Genomic DNA, 15310 nt, shown 5'->3' on the forward strand with positions numbered 1-15310 from the left:
TCACTTTTGGCAGAGGAATACCTTATATACAACTGAACTTTCCAAACAAATAAATATTAAATTCGAAATCACAAAAACCAACTCCCTCAATCACTTTTCTTATACTTACACGCAAATAAGGTAAGCCACTACGATCAGTCTGAATAATACCCTTAAGCAACATTGGAATGTTTCCTTGTGACAACCATTCTTCATTGCATCCACTACTTCCCATTTTAGCCAAAAAATCTGCTGTCATATTTCCTTCCCTCAAAACATGTTGTACTCGGCAATTAAGATTCGATAAAATCCCAACAATTTCATCCCAAAAGTCCTCTAGATACCATAAGCTACACTTCCCATCTTTCAACCAATTGACCACCAGTAGAGAATCAAGTTCCAAAAAAATATTGTCAACACCCAACTCAAGGCATCTACGTAATCCCAGTAATAATGCCCGAAGCTCTGCATTTGTATTGGTTCCCCTGCCCAGTCGAGCAGCAAATGCAAACTTTATATCACCATATTCATCTCGCAATATTCCACCGCCTCCCAGCTCACCTGGATTATTTAAACAACTACCATCAATGTTTAATTTGACCCAACCAGGATTAGGTTTATGCCAAGAGACTGCTATTACTCTTTCCTTGCTACGTAACTTAATCAGCAACTGCAGCAACTTAAGAACCTCCACATCCGGTCATCCCAAGCGAGGTCCATCCTTAAGCCTTAATCCAACCCAGTTAATCCATAATTTGATAGACCTCTACAACAAGCCAACTGAATCCTTTCTTCCCTCCATTCGGGACAAACACCTCCAACCCCATAACCTCCACGTGACGATACTCGGAATTAACCCAAGTAAATTCCCCACCTGTGACGTTTTCTTTGTGCGTTTGAACCAAGCCTCAACCGTTGCCTTCCATGACCTGTTAACTACATACGGTACCCCCAGAGCATGAGAACAAATTTTCCAGATAGCTGTAGCCACCTCTCCCCCATACAGGACATGATTCAAGTCCTCCAATGCCCCCTGTCGACAACACTCGAACTTAGACACCATCGGAATGCCAATATTTCTTATACTTTCATCTACACTGAGACTCTTGAACAAAGCTTTCCACATTAGCACTGAAATCTTTTTTGGTAATGCTGTATGCCAAATCCACTCTGACCATTGTGACTTTGGAACCATCTCACGAACAAGACTCCACGTATTTTTTGCTGTAAAACACCCATCCCATGTGCCCATCCAAACCAGTTTATCATTACCAACTCTTTGCCAAGAATCGTTGAAACAATTAATTCCTGTTTCTCTTGGCCTACCAAATGCCTAGAGTATCCACATCCCATCGATTTCCCTCCATACAATCTTTCACAAGTAAAGTTGGATCTGCCACATCCCTCTGTTGATCACATAATGGCCCAGAATCCATCCATTTGTCCCACCAAAAGGAAAGATTACCTTCTTTGACCAACCATTTAGAGTTCTTCAACACAAACGGCACTTCACGCACCACCATCTTCCAAAATCAAGTACCCCTCGATTGCAAAACTAAAGAAATATGTTGCCCTTTCACATATTTGGCCTTAACATATCTTGTCCACAATGAATCTGAATTAATTAGATTCCATGCAAACTTCAAGTGCAACGATTTTTGTACATCATATAAATTCCTCAATCCAAGAGCCCCCCCCCATCAACTGGTCTACAAATATTCTCCCATCTCACCCATTTCCTTTTTAGTTTACCATCAACTGAGCCCCAGAAAAATGAGCTAAACAGTCTATGTATCGTTGCAATAATCATGTTCAGTACCTTAGTGACAGCCAACAAATGTACCGGTAGACTAGATAAAACATTTCTCAACAAAATTAGCTGAGCTCCCGAAGAAAGAAATTTCACTTTCCAACCTTCTATTCTCTGCCGTATCCGTTGCACCAACTCCTCGTAATAAATTCCTTTCACCCTTCCAGTTATAATTGGCACCCCAAGGTACTTTGTTGGAAATTGTCCTTCCGTAAATCCCGTTATAGCCAACAGTTCACGCTGCCTACGAATCGGAATTTTTTTTGAGAAAAAAATTGATGGCTTTGATTCATTTACCTTTTGTCCCGACCATGAGGCATATAATCCAAGAATAGCTTTAATTTCTTGCACCGATTGTTTACTCCCATTTGCAAATATCATCATATCATCTGCATAGAGTAAATGAGACATACAAGGCCCATTTCGTGGGGTCGTAAACCCACCAATCTTACCCACCCCTAGCAAATCCTTGTTTGAGGAGCCGAAAATAAACTTCATCTACAAGAATGAATAAATATGGAGAAAGAGGGTCCCCTTGCTGCAACCCCCTACCACTCTTAAAATATCCTTTAGCCGTCCCATTCATAACAATTGAATACCATTGCGTAGTAACACACTGAAAAATCAATTGACAAACTTGAGCCGAAAAACCAAAAGCACTTAACACATGGAACAAGAACTTCCAATCAATCGTATCATAAGCCTTAGCAATATCAACATTTATCACTATATTTCCCCCACGAACTGGTTTATTTAAATCCTGCACCAACTCTTGAGTAAGACTTACGTTCTCAAAAATACTACGCCCAGGAAGGAATGCACCTTGCTCCAAAGAAATAATATGACCCAACACCAGAGATAATCGAGCCACTAATATTTTAGAACATATTTTGTATACCATCGAACAAAGACTAATTGGCCTAAATTTTCCAAAGGACGAAGGATTTGAAACTTTTGGCACAAGAACAATAAATGAAGAAGTATAGAACCTGGGCAATAAAGACCCACAGAAAAATTCAAAAACCGCCTCACTCACGTCCAACTTCACCAACTCCCAACAATGTTGATAAAAACCCGATCCAAACCCATCCGGCCCCGGACTACTATCTATCGGTATTGAAAACAGAGCACGTTTTATTTCTTCCTCCGAAGGATCTCTGCATAGATTTTGATTTTCATTTTCCATCACCTCAGATTGAATAATACCCGACAACTCTGGCAACGTATTACCCGGACGCTTTTTGAGAACTCTTCAAAATATAACACCGCCGCATCATGTATAGCTTCAGGAGAGTCAAACACATGCCCATCACTCAATTGCATTTCCTTCACCACATTATTCTTTCGAGCCTTCAAAGAGTTAAAAAACCCAGCATGCACTTCGCTGTGCTCCTCAGCACTACCTTAAGATGTTTTAATTTGCTAGCAAGACACCGTAGCCCCGTGCCACCGACATTTTCCTGCCAAGAACTAGAAACGCATCTCCAAAAGTCATCATGGAGCATCCACATTTGTTGAAATTTAAAGGATGATGGACCATATCTTCCACACGAATCTGACAAACCCAGCAACATAGGAGCATGATCCGACGTCCTACAGGGTAAATATTTTAACGATAATAACGGGAAAATCTCCAAGCATCTAACACTGCAAAGTGCACAATCAAGCCTAGCCCAGCTTCTTGCCCCTCCCCCCCCCCCCCTGACCATTACACCGGGAGAAATTGTTAGCACTAAATGGTACCTCAATCAAACCCCCCTCATCAATAAACGTACAGAACTCCTCCATAACACCAGGAAGCCGTGGATGACCCCCCCCCCCTCCCCCCCGTCTCTCCCCATTATTTCGAATGACATTAAAGTCACCAATTAACGTGGAAACGGTAAAGAAACAAACGTCAGGAGCTCTGCCCATAGCGTTCGACGATCTGAATAAACACATTTGGCATAAACCACCGAAACCACCATTGAAGAGTTTATCAGCAATGTGATTTGTTGACTAGATGCCCCCAGTATATTTATTTGATATTCCTCATTCTAGAACACCCAAACCTTGCCTGACTGATCCGCATTTGAGTAACATTCATGAAACCGCAACATATTTTTCCAACGAACTAAATGTCCCTCCTCCCGAAACGGTTCAGCAACCACTAATATTTTCGGATTATACATCTTCAGCAACGACCGAAGTCATTTTTTTGAGGTACCTAGCCCCCGAACATTCCAATATAACAATTTACCAATCATAAATCCAGTCTCGAGGGCCTGCTTGGAGCCCTGGAAGAACTACGCAACACACAACCGCTAACCACACCCTTTGGCACCACTTCCGAATCCGATAAACCATCCCGATCCTTCCCTAGGTGGGGCAACCCCACCTCTCCATCGGACCTTGATTCCACCAAATCTTCAGATTCTTTAAACACAACCATCTGAAAACACTCCTCCACAAACTCACCCTCTCTATTCCTCGGAACCTCACAATCCCCAACCTGCCCCTGTTCTGCACCACACATTTCTAAAGACACACCAGCTTCCTCCAGATCTGATGGAATAGACACATCATTCGCATCCATCCCACTCGACTCCCCTAACAACAAACATCCAGTTGCAATTGACGGATTAGAAGACAATAAATTAATAAACCCAACCCATTCGTATTATCAACATTCTTCGAATGATCTGACGCCATCTCCCCCTCTACAAAAGAAGGTAACTCAGTCACCGGAACCCCCTCACCCTCAACACTCAAAATTACCGGCTGCTTGACAAGACCATCTCCCTCTTGACCCTTAGGTTCCTTCTCAGAGTTTTCTGGACCAGTCGTAATTTTTGAAACCCAATCCTGCTTAACCACATCCTTTTTCTTCCCCTCCTTTACCACTTTCTAAGAAGCATTGCATGTAGATAGATTATGCCCTTGCACCTTACATTTAGAACAAAAAGCCGGAAGCGTCTCGTAGATTACCTCTTGTAAAAAACTCGTAGGATTCTTTGGAGTGCCGATCCAAAAAGATTTTATAGGAACCTGAGATATATTCAACAGAACACAAAGCCTGGCCCCATCCATTCTCGTAGCACAACGAGTAGCATTGTCTCTATGTAGGAACACACCAATCGGAGCCAAAATATTCTTCAAGAAATCCTCATGATAGAAGTGAAGCGGCAGACCAGGTAATGTAATCCATACTGGCACCAAGGATGGTTTCGAATCCTCATTAAAATCGATCGTCCACTGGAATGGCCTATAACCAATACCCTCAATCTCACAACTCTCCCTAGACAATGCTTTTACAAAGTCCTCCTCATTAGAAAATCTCACAAAGACATGCCTAGCTTTCCTCATAGCAGACACGACTAGTTGGTGCACCAGCCCCCAACGACCGTGAATGAACGTCCGAATCTTATCCAACGATGGTCGTTGATGTAGAAACTTCAATACAATAGCAAACCTAAATGGAACCGCCGACCGTTCTAATTCTTCCTTAGAGAACTGAACAAAAACTTCCTCATCAACAATTTTCGGTTGACGAAACGGAACGCATACCTTAGGAAGGGCCTGAGGAGACTTAGAAACCATATCTGCAAATGTCCGAGACCCCCCTGCCGACGTCCAAGGGCCTTGACGACCCCCGACGGCAGCCATGCACACAGCCACGCAAAAACCAAAACCCTAGCAGAGAAATTTTTTTTCTTATGCCACGTCAGCTTCACCAACTACCTAGTTGGGAATAATTTGACTTTTATAAATATTCTAGTCTATACACAGAAAATGCAATGAAGAAAATACCAAAAGTTTTCCATCTTCTCGTGTTTTCATTTCTCTACAAAAATAATCAGAAATATATTCACTCTTTTTCCTTTTTTTTTTTTTTCTTTTAACCTTTTGCAAGAATTTTTATATTTTTATGGGTTAATTATAAAATCAGTACTTAGTTTTCACTTTTCTCAATTTGTAGACTTCGATAACGGGAGCGTACTATTGCATACTATTGCTATACTGTATACAATTCCACGTCACAAATCGAAAGCGGACACATGGCATTATTGGATACTAATGCAATATTGTGGTAATCTTCCTGTGAATTTTCTTGTGGAGGCATTGAATTACAAAAATGTGAAAACTCATACATTAATTTTGCGAAACTAAAATCTCGAATAGCACAAAGGTAAGAACTCCATAATTAACATTATTTTTCTTTGTGATGTCAATTCCTAATTTTCTAAGTTCACCAATGATAGGATGGCGAGATAGATGTAGAGAGCATTACAAAGCTGTCTGTAAAGCAAAACTGAATCTCAATATTCGGGTTAGAGTTAGAACACATGACTACATACAAAGTCATATAAAAATAATTTCACAAATTAATATGTTTTGATATGATTTGTCAGATTGTATTATTACTTTTATTATAAAATAAATCTGACAAATCACATAAAATCATGTTAATTTATAATAGTTAATTTATAGTATTTCTTTTATATAGTCCCACTCCTCATTTTATGATTGTGGTACTTGAGCTCTCCTTTCAATTTGCAATCAATCCATGCAAGTTGGTGGTAGAGCACAAAAATATAACGCACGTGATGTGTGTGTCTGAGAGAGAGACAAAAAGGAAACAACAAGTACCACAGCATCTATTGATTAAAAATTTATGTACCAAATTCTAGAATACTTCCCACCAATAATGAATAGAGGCATCTCCGGACTCACCTTCAAATTCTAACTAATGTTTTATATTGAAACCCGAAACTAGTTTTTCTCTCCATTCTCGCAAAACCCATCGCTGCTTCCAAGAATTCAATCCGTTCATTGGGGGAAGGGGGGTCGGAGCTTTGGCTCCACCCACCTCCCTCCCTCGCTAGCCTCAGCTTCCGCATGGGCTTGTTTTTTCCCTTTTGTCTAGTTAGCTTTTACTCGTTGACACCAAAACTAATCAATCTGCTGCTTTCCGGCCAGCAAATGCTAACACACGCCCTGCCATCAACCTGTTAGACCCCCACGTCGAGTTGCCTCTAGAGAGGCCGCAAATGCCTTAGTCATGGTGGGAACAAACACCTTGGCTAGTCCACAACCATGTCTTGGCTCATGGGGTGAGGTGCGCGGGGCGCTCAGCATGCATGCATGCCTTAGCCCCCGCGCTAGCCCACACGGGGCGCCCAACATGAGGGATAGCGAGGTTAGTCAAGACCAGTCTGCGCACGCAGTGATGCGCCGCGCGCCCATGCGCGGGGCAACACGCACGCCCCTGCGCGCAGCAAGACGCGCAGGCATGAGCCGCACTCTCATGCGCACGGCAATACAGACTGCAATGTAACACCCCGTATTTTAGTGTATTTTTACTGAAGGAATTATTTTTATGTAATTAAAATAATTTCTCTTATTTTAAATTGGTTGGATTTTTAGTGAGTTTATTTCTACGATTTTTATTTGGTGAAAATTATTTTTATGTGCTTTCTTAATATTTATTTATTGTTATGCATTTAAATTACTTTTAATATTTAAATTAATTACCGTGGGATTTAATTATTTCAATTTGACTTTACCATTACGTTTAAATTATTTTATTTAACTTGAGGTTTTAAAATCGTTTCCGTTGGATCATTTTGTGACCCAAGTTATGAGGATTGGACCTCATTTCTTTTTCCCTCTTTTTCTTTCCTCTCCTTTTCTTTTCCTCCCTTTTTTCTTTTTCTCCTTATTTTTTTTCCTTCGGTTTTTTTTTCCTCTCCCGCGCGATCTCTCTCTCTCCTCTCCTCCGCCCGTTTCCATCGTCCCCTCCCAGCGCCGCCGTCTGTCGGCGGTGGTCGACACTGCCCGGTCCTTTGCATTCCCCAGCCGCCGGCCGTCCTACCCCACCAATATCACCGCCGCTCGTGCCGCCGTTAGCCTCCACGAAGCCCACGAAACCCACGACGCCGCGGCACACTTTCCGCCATTGCGCCGCCGTCGCACCGCCATTGGCCACCATCTTCCTACCACTTCATCCCCGGCCTCTTGGCAACCCATTGGACCCAACCCCAGCTCCGATCCGTCACCGGTGAAGCCCCACCAAGTCCATCTCCGATTTGCACTTTTTGGGCCTAAAACCACCCCTTGCGCCGCCACCCACGGCAAACCACCACCACCACTAGCTTCACCGACCTCCCTAGGCCCTACCCTATCAATCTTGGGTCTTCGTTTGTCCTCGTTGAAAAGTTGGTAATTGTGACCCACGGCCACAGTGTATTTTACACTGTGGTGTTGCTCAAACGTCGCCTTTTTCAACTTCGTGATCCTCGAAAAATTATTATATTGCACTGTAAGTATTTCTCCAAAGAACTTTCGTAATTTAAATGTATTTTTGCACTAACCCATTTCACTGTGTTTTTGGCATGCCGGACTGAGTCCGAGGAGTTCGGGGGTCGGATGGATTTGTGATTGGAGTTGTTTGGTTGGATTTGATTGGATTGGTATTTGTTGGTTTGGATATTGTGTTGGTACAGGTGCATTTCATCATTTCATGCATGATCATGTTTGTAAAAGAAAACTGGGTTTTCGTGTATTGCATTCATGTTCATGTGCTTTGAAAAGCTATGATTTTATGTGTTAATATTTTTGATGCGTGTGTATCACGACCCCAAGCCGAGATGGGGCATTAACTCGGTGGAGCTCCTCTGGTTACTCGGGAGCGGAATATACTGAGTAACGTCCCCTGGATTGTCGCCGGGCGACAATGGGTTCGGACGAGATGGTCTCGTGCCGACTCCGTGGTCCTTCTGCTGGCGGGGACTAGAGGATGTCTGGCCACGTACGCGCTGGGCGCGGAACTGGGCATCGCTCGTTGCGTAGTGTGAGTGCTTGGCCATGTACGCGCTGGGCGCGGAACTGAGCACCGCTGCGAAGCCAGGACGTGCGGATGGTCCATAGGGGAGACCATGGTGCATATGGAAATAATGCATGGTGCATTTGGGATTAATGCACTATTTTCTTGGAAAATAGTGCGAGTTGATTATTTTGGGTAAATCATTTTCTGGGAAAATGTTTTACGGATAATTTGGACCAAATTGGGATTTTGGTGTGTGTTGGAAATTTATCATTTTCGGGGAAAAATGATGTTTTGTGGAAAAATGCATGTTTTCATGTGCATGCATGTTAGTTGCATTTAATGCATTTTGTATTACGTTGTTGTTTGGGTTATACTTACCTGCGAGACCATTTTGTGGTGTCGCAGATTTTGATGCTGATGAGGAGGAGGAGGGCGAGCCTGAGGAGACGGCTCCGCCTGAGGAGTGATCTGGGATCACTCGTTTGTACTTTTAAAACTATTGTAAATTATTTTATGGATGACTGTATAACTGCTATTTAAATCTTTACTGATGTTTGATTGTAATTAAATTCTGGTACTTAGTTGACTATCCGCTGCGTTATTTTATTTGAACACTGTTGCATGTACACACACTGGCACTTCGTTGGGATGTGTGACCGTGTTGTCACCATCCTGGCGTCTCGATCCCTGTGTATTTATATAAGGGGGATTGGGGGCGCCACAGGTGGTATCAGAGCAGTTCGGCTCTGGGTAAAACCACATGTCCTTTAGGATAGTACCAGAAAATTATTTTTATTATTTTTATTATTTAAAAAAAAAAAAAATTTAAAAAAAAGTGATGTAAGTTAAGTTATTTATTTTATATTATGGTTGGATTATTTGGGATTGTCTGGTGGATGTGTTTGCTTCAGGTAGAGTTCGCCTATATGATTTCTATGCATGTACTTTGTTTGATTCTGGGGCGTCTCGATCTTTTGTGTCTGCCACTTTTGCACGGATATGTAATCTGGTCACGGAGCCTTTATCGCAAACTCTAGTAGTGGCACTTCCAAATGGTGAGATGGTGTGGTGCTCTAAAGTTGCTTTAGGCTGTCCTTTGGATTTTGGAGGGAGGACACTGGATGCAGATTTGATTGTATTCAATTTGCTGGGATTTGATATAATTTTGGGAATGGACTGGCTATATCGATATTCAGCAAATATTGATTGTAGAAGTCGGGTAATTGGTTTTCAACTCTCGGATGATGATTATGTGGAATTCGCGGGAAGTAAGTTGAAGGCAAAACCAACAATTATATCAGCAATTCAAGCTAGGAGAGATATAGCTCGTGGAGCAGATGCTTTTTTGGTCCAAGTTGAGTCTACGTCATCTGAGAAGAAGTCGTTAGTAGATATTTCAGTTGTGGGCGAGTTTCCTGATGTGTTTGTAGATGATTTGCCCGGATTGCCTCCCGTTCGCGATATGGAATTTGTTATTGATTTGGAACCTGGTGCGGCTCCTGTGCATAAAGCACCTTATCGCATGGCACCGGCTGAATTAAAAGAGTTGAAGACTCAATTGCAAGAACTGGTCGACAAGGGATTTATTCAGCCTAGTACTTCACCGTGGGGAGCGCCCGTGTTGTTTGTCAAGAAGAAAGATGGTACTCTCCGAATGTGTATAGATTATCGGGAGCTTAACAAAGTGACTATTAAGAACAAGTATCCTCTACCAAGAATTGATGATTTGTTTGACCAACTTCAGGGAGCGGCTATCTTTTCGAAGATTGATTTGAGGTCAGGGTACTATCAGTTGAGAATAAGAGATAAGGACGTGCCCAAGACTGCTTTCAGGACGAGGTATGGGCATTATGAATTTAAGGTGATGTCTTTTGGGTTAGCTAATGCCCCTGCTGCTTTTATGGATTTAATGAATAGGGTGTTTCGGCCTTTCTTAGATTCTTTTGTGGTGGTGTTTCTCGACGACATTTTGATTTATTCTCGAGGTTTGGAAGAGCATGCTTGTCACCTTCGCCTGGCACTTGGGAAATTAAGAGAACATCAATTGTACGCTAAGCTGAGCAAGTGTGAATTCTGGTTAGAAGAAGTTAAGTTTCTTGGACATGTGATTTCTCAAGAAGGGGTGGCTGTAGATCCTAGTAAAGTAGAAGCTGTTTTGTCGTGGCCTCGCCCTTCGACAGTTCTTGAGATACGAAGTTTCTTGGGACTTGCCGGTTACTATCGAAGATTTGTGGAAGGTTTTTCTCGGCTATCAGGACCTCTCACTGCCTTGACTAGGAAGAATACTGAGTTTGTATGGTCTGACAAATGTGAGAGAAGTTTTCAAGAGTTGAAGAGAAGATTGACAACGGCACCTATTTTGGCACTTCCGGAGCCACACAAGCCATTTGTGATTTTCAGTGATGCATCCAAATTCGGGTTGGGATGCGTTCTTATGCAAGAGGGACAGGTTGTTGCTTATGCATCTCGTCAGCTGAAGATTCATGAAAGGAATTATCCCACGCATGATTTGGAGTTGGCGGCAATAGTTTTTGCGCTTAAGATCTGGCGGCATTATCTGTATGGCGAAGCCTGTGAAGTTTATACTGATCACAAGAGCTTGAAGCATCTGTTTACTCAGAAGAATCTAAACATGAGGCAGAGACGGTGGTTAGAGCTAATTAGCGACTATCAGTGTGAAATCAAGTATCATCCAGGAAAGGCAAATTTAGTCGCTGATGCCTTGAGTAGGAAGTCACAACAAGTGGTTGAAGCGGAATCTTCAGATGTGGACTCTCTCCTTTGTGGAATGAGGAGACTTCTTATCGAGAGTTCACAGCAAGAAGAATTATTATCTTCAGTCTTGGATGTCCGAGTAGTGGATTTTGATGAATTAAAGACTCTTCAAAGAAAGGACCCTAATCTGTTGACTATCAGGAAAAGAGTCAGAAAGTCTAGAGGACCCTTGCATTACAGCTTGGATAAGGATGGCATTCTTAGGTTTCGGGATCGTAGAGTGATTCCCCGAGACTCTGAATTTAAAGAGCGAATTTTAGCAGAAGCTCATGCAGCTCCTTATTCGGTTCATCCAGGAAGCACAAAGATGTATAGGGATTTAAAGAAGAATTTCTGGTGGGAAGGAATGAAGTCGGACATCGCCCAGTTTATTGAGAAATGTGACACATGCCGACAGGTGAAGGCTGAACATCAGAGACCTGCTGGTAGACTCCAACCTCTCCCTATTCCGGAATGGAAGTGGGATGATATTTCTATGGATTTTGTGGTAGGGTTGCCAAGGACTCCTAGTGGGAAGAACTCCATTTGGGTGATTGTGGATCGGTTGACCAAGAGTGCCCATTTCTTGCCTGTTAATAATACTGACTCGTTGGGTAAGTTGACTCGGTTATATGTCAAGGAGATAGTGCGTTTGCATGGAATACCCAAGAGTATTGTATCAGATCGGGACCCGCGATTCACGTCCCATTTCTGGAAGAGTTTGCAGGCGGCATTAGGCACTAAATTGAAGTTTAGTTCGGCGTATCACCCCCAAACAGACGGCCAATCAGAGCGTACTATTCAGACTCTGGAGGATATGTTACGATCTTGTGTCATGGAATTCCAGGGAAGTTGGGAGAATCACTTACCACTTATTGAGTTCTCTTATAATAACAGTTTTCATTCCTCCATTCAGATGGCCCCGTATGAAGCCTTATATGGACGGAAGTGCAGATCGCCTTTATGTTGGGATGAAGTTGGCGAGAACAAATTGCTTGGGCCTGAGTTAATTCAAGAAATGAAGGATCAAGTTCAGTTTATCAGGAAGAAGATGGCTGAAGCGCAAAGTCGCCAGAAAAGTTACGCAGATACAAGAAGAAGAGACTTATCCTTTGAAGAAGGAGATTGGGTTTATCTTAAAGTCTCTCCTATGAAAGGCGTTAAGCGCTTTGGTAAGAAAGGAAAGCTTAGTCCAAGATATATTTGCCCTTTTCAGATCGTAGAGAAGGTTGGACTTGTTGCTTATAGGGTTGCCTTGCCAGATTATTTTGGAGATGTTCATGACGTGTTTCATGTGTCCTCATTGAAGAAGAGTTTTGGACAGCAAGAGCCACGTTTTGTGGATCCCGAACGCATTCAACTGCGGCCCAACCTTATGAAGTTGCCCCGACCCAGATCTTAGATTGGAAAGAGCAAGAGTTAAGGTCCAAGGTAATACCTATGGTGAAAGTGGCATGGGGTGATCCGTTGGCTCAAGATTTCTCTTGGGAGAGAGAGGCCGACATGAGGGAGCAATATCCATACTTGTTTGATTGATTTTGACGGTATGTTCTAAGTATTCTCTTGGTTGAATCTTGATCTTGTCTTGGTGCAATATTTGACCTTGCCAATTTCGTGGACGAAATTTTTTTTAAGGGGGGGAGGATGTAACACCCCGTATTTTAGTGTATTTTTACTGAAGGAATTATTTTTATGTAATTAAAATAATTTCTCTTATTTTAAATTGGTTGGATTTTTAGTGAGTTTATTTCTACGATTTTTATTTGGTGAAAATTATTTTTATGTGCTTTCTTAATATTTATTTATTGTTATGCATTTAAATTGCTTTTAATATTTAAATTAATTACCGTGGGATTTAATTATTTCAATTTGACTTTACCATTACGTTTAAATTATTTTATTTAACTTGAGGTTTTAAAATCGTTTCCGTTGGATCATTTTGTGACCCAAGTTATGAGGATTGGACCTCATTTCTTTTTCCCTCTTTTTCTTTCCTCTCCTTTTCTTTTCCTCCCTTTTTTCTTTTTCTCCTTATTTTTTTTCCTTCGGTTTTTTTTTCCTCTCCCGCGCGATCTCTCTCTCTCCTCTCCTCCGCCCGTTTCCATCGTCCCCTCCCAGCGCCGCCGTCCGTCGGCGGTGGTCGACACCGCCCGGTCCTTTGCGTTCCCCAGCCGCCGGCCGTCCTACCCCACCAATATCACCGCCGCTCGTGCCGCCGTTAGCCTCCACGAAACCCACGACGCCGAGGCACACTTTCCGCCATTGCGCCGCCGTCGCACCGCCATTGGCCACCATCTTCCTACCACTTCATCCCCGGCCTCTTGGCAACCCATTGGACCCAACCCCAGCTCCGATCCGTCACCGGTGAAGCCCCACCAAGTCCATCTCCGATTTGCACTTTTTGGGCCTAAAACCACCCCTTACGCCGCCACCCACGGCAAACCACCACCACCACTAGCTTCACCGACCTCCCTAGGCCCTACCCTATCAATCTTGGGTCTTCGTTTGTCCTCGTTGAAAAGTTGGTAATTGTGACCCACGGCCACAGTGTATTTTACACTGTGGTGTTGCTCAAACGTCGCCTTTTTCAACTTCGTGATCCTCGAAAAATTATTATATTGCACTGTAAGTATTTCTCCAAAGAACTTTCGTAATTTAAATGTATTTTTGCACTAACCCATTTCACTGTGTTTTTGGCATGCCGGACTGAGTCCGAGGAGTTCGGGGGTCGGATGGATTTGTGATTGGAGTTGTTTGGTTGGATTTGATTGGATTGGTATTTGTTGGTTTGGATATTGTGTTGGTACATGTGCATTTCATCATTTCATGCATGATCATGTTTGTAAAAGAAAACTGGGTTTTCGTGTATTGCATTCATGTTCATGTGCTTTGAAAAGCTATGATTTTATGTGTTAATATTTTTGGTGCGTGTGTATCACGACCCCAAGCCGAGATGGGGCATTAACTCGGTGGAGCTCCTCTGGTTACTCGGGAGCGGAATATACTGAGTAACGTCCCCTGGATTGTCGCCGGGTGACAATGGGTTCGAATGAGATGGTCTCGTGCCGACTCCGTGGTCCTTCTGCTGGCGGGGACTAGAGGATGTCTGGCCACGTACGCGCTGGGCGCGGAACTGGGCATCGCTCGTTGCGTAGTGTGAGTGCTTGGCCATGTACGCGCTGGGCGCGGAACTGAGCACCGCTGCGAAGCCAGGACGTGCGGATGGTCCATAGGGGAGACCATGGTGCATATGGAAATAATGCATGGTGCATTTGGGATTAATGCACTATTTTCTGGGAAAATAGTGCGAGTTGATTATTTTGGGTAAATCATTTTCTGGGAAAATGTTTTACGGATAATTTGGACCAAATTGGGATTTTGGTGTGTGTTGGAAATTTATCATTTTCTGGGAAAAATGATGTTTTGTGGAAAAATGCATGTTTTCATGTGCATGCATGTTAGTTGCATTTAATGCATTTTGTATTACGTTGTTGTTTGGGTTATACTTACCTGCGAGACCATTTTGTGGTGTCGCAGATTTTGATGCTGATGAGGAGGAGGAGGGCGAGCCTGAGGAGACGGCTCCGCCTGAGGAGTGATCTGGGATCACTCGTTTGTACTTTTAAAACTATTGTAAATTATTTTATGGATGACTGTATAACTGCTATTTAAATCTTTACTGATGTTTGATTATAATTAAATTCTGGTACTTAGTTGACTATCCGCTGCGTTATTTTATTTGAACACTGTTGCATGTACACACACTGGCACTTCGTTGGGATGTGTGACCGTGTTGTCACCATCCTGGCGTCTCGATCCCTGTGTATTTATATAAGGGGGATTGGGGGCGCCACATGCAACTCGCCGCGCGAGCCCACAAGTTATTGTGCGCAGGCCCATGTGCTTAGCGATGGGCCGCGCGGCCCTTGCTCGCGCCCACGCGGCGCAAGGCCTTGCAC

Source organism: Juglans microcarpa x Juglans regia, chromosome 2S (assembly GCF_004785595.1).
Source record: "Juglans microcarpa x Juglans regia isolate MS1-56 chromosome 2S, Jm3101_v1.0, whole genome shotgun sequence".
Classification (NCBI taxonomy): domain Eukaryota; kingdom Viridiplantae; phylum Streptophyta; class Magnoliopsida; order Fagales; family Juglandaceae; genus Juglans; species Juglans microcarpa x Juglans regia.